The 2391-nt window shown below is 40.4% G+C and overlaps 1 long non-coding RNA gene across 1 annotated transcript in view; it reads left to right on the top strand.

Moving 5' to 3' along the window:
* Positions 1-2391, top strand: part of LOC138152916 (uncharacterized) — a 99622-nt gene that overhangs the window by 3997 nt on the left and 93234 nt on the right. The window lies entirely within an intron of this gene.

Below are 2391 nucleotides of genomic sequence, written 5' to 3' on the forward strand. Positions count from 1 at the left end.
TGACTCACTGGCCAATCAAGAAGTATCTACTGAAAAACAAGCCTCCCCACACCAGGCTCTAGCTGCACTTTAGCCTAGGGGCAGGGAAGATCTTACAAATTTACATTCCCATTATATCCATGTAGGAATGTAAATAGTTCACTTCCATAAGTTCCTTATGATTTCTTTTCTCTGTTTACCTTCTCATGCTTCTCTTGCTTTTTGTATTTGAAAGTGAAATTTTCTATTCAACTCTGGTTTCTTCATGAAGAATGCTTGACACTGAATGAGCATATTTTTTCCTGAAGCATTGTACTCAGTTTTGCTGAGTAGGTGATTCTTGGTTTTAATCCCAATTCCTTTGACCTCCAGAATATCATATTCCAAGCCCTTGGATCCCTTTATGTAGAAGCTGCTAGATCTTGTGTTATACTGATTGTGTTTCAACTACTGAAATTGTTTCTTCCTGACTGCTTGCAGTATTTTTTCCTTGACCTGGGAACTCTGGAATTTGGCTATAATATTCCTAGGAGTTTCCTTTTTGGGATCTTTTTCAAAAGAGATAGGTGAATTATTTCAATTTCTATTTTGTCCTCTGGTTCTAGAATATCAGGGCAATTTTCCTGGAGAATTTCTTGAAGGATTTCTAGGTTCTTTTTTTGATAATGGCTTTCAGGAAGTCCAATAATTTTTCAATTGTCTCTTCTGGATCTATTTTCCAGGTCAGTGGTTTTTCCATTGAGGTATTTCACATTGCCTTCTATTTTTTTCATTTGTTTGGATTTGTTTAATAGTATCCTGATTTCTCATAAAGTCATTAGCTTCCATTTGCTCCAATCTAATTCTGAGGGAAAGATTCTCTTCAGTGAGATTTTAAGATTCTTTTTCCATCTGGCAAATTTGGCTTTTTAAGGAATTTTTCTCCTCATTGGCTTTTTGAGACTCTTTTGCCATTTGAGTTAGTCTATTTTTTAAGGTGGTATTTTCTTCAGTCATGTTGTTGACTCTCTTTTCATCATTTTCTTTCATCATTCTCATTTCTCTTCCCAATTTTTCCTCCACTTCTCTTATTTGGTTTTCAAAATCCTTCTTAAGCTCCTCTATGGCCTGTAATCAGTTCATATTTTTCTTGGAAGTTTTTGGTGCATGAGCTCTCTCTTTGTTGTCTTCCTGCCATTCCATGTTTTGATCCTTTTTGTCCCCACAAAAGGAATCCTAAGTTGGTGCTTGCTTTGCTTCCTTTGCTTGCTCATGTTGCCACTCAATTACTTGACTTTTGAGCCTTTTGCCACAGTAGAACTCTGCTTACAGAGGGGAGAGCTTTGTCCCAAATTGCTGGAGTTTTCACAGCTGCTGAACTATTAATTGGGTACCCTCTCAGAAACCTTCACCTGCTCTGGCCCACTGGTCACACACCCCAGGATCACCACTCAAAACCAGGATCCAGATCTAGGCAGGTTAAAGCAAGAGCGATTACCCTCTGAATAGTCACTTGGTCCCCTTGCTATCTGCAGGCAGGGGGCTCTGAAGAAGCCACACTGTGACAGCTGTAGCCATTGTGCCTCAGCTGCTTCTCCCTCTGGGGGGGGGGGCAGAGGCTGGACCACACTCTCAATCCTGTTCCCAAAGTCCACACTGACCTTTTACTTTGCCTTTGGCAGTTATGGGTTGATAATTCTGGAAACCACCACAGTTGCTGGAGATCCACTCTCCAGTAGTCCCTCCCAGCTGGTTGGGGACACCCTCAGGCTAAAACATAGGGGTCACACGGGGCTGGGTTCTGCTCCCAGGGTGCTGTGATGGACCCTTCCTGCTGGCCTTCCAGGCTGCCTTCAGAGGGAGATTTGTTTCTCTCTGTCACTTTGTGGGTTTTGTAGCTCTAAAGTTTGTTTAGAGTCATATTTTATAGATATTTGAGGTGCTTATGGGGGGAGCCCATGGAGTTTTCCTGCTTCTACCATTTTGAATCAATGTATATAAGCCTTCCCACACTTCTCTGAATCCTTTATATAATAATTTTCTATAGCATAGTAACATTCCATTCCATTCCTGTACCAATACTTTATTCATTCCTCAATTGAGTTAGCTATTTTGTTTCCCTTTCTTTGCTACTAAAAGAAAAGGAGGGTTCTGTGATTTGTGTGTGTGTGTGTGTGTGTGTGTGTGTGTGTAATCATTCTTTTTGTTCTTGGCTTCAGAATATGCATCTAGAGATGAAATCTTTGGGACAAATAGTATGAAAATACTATTGTTGTTTTCTAAATTATCATCCCAAGTGGCTTTCCAGATTCTTGGGCCAATTCACATTTCTGTCAGCATTACATTAGCATTTCTTTATGTAAACCTCTGTAAGGGTTATGGGATTTAAAGATCTCCCATGCCCCATGGACGTGCTGACATAGCAGAGCAAGA

The sequence above is a fragment of the Petaurus breviceps genome, unplaced genomic scaffold, assembly GCF_028583685.1.
Source record: "Petaurus breviceps papuanus isolate PSGF00001 unplaced genomic scaffold, PetGlider_PUasm1.0 151, whole genome shotgun sequence".
NCBI classification, from domain to species: Eukaryota; Metazoa; Chordata; class Mammalia; order Diprotodontia; family Petauridae; genus Petaurus; species Petaurus breviceps.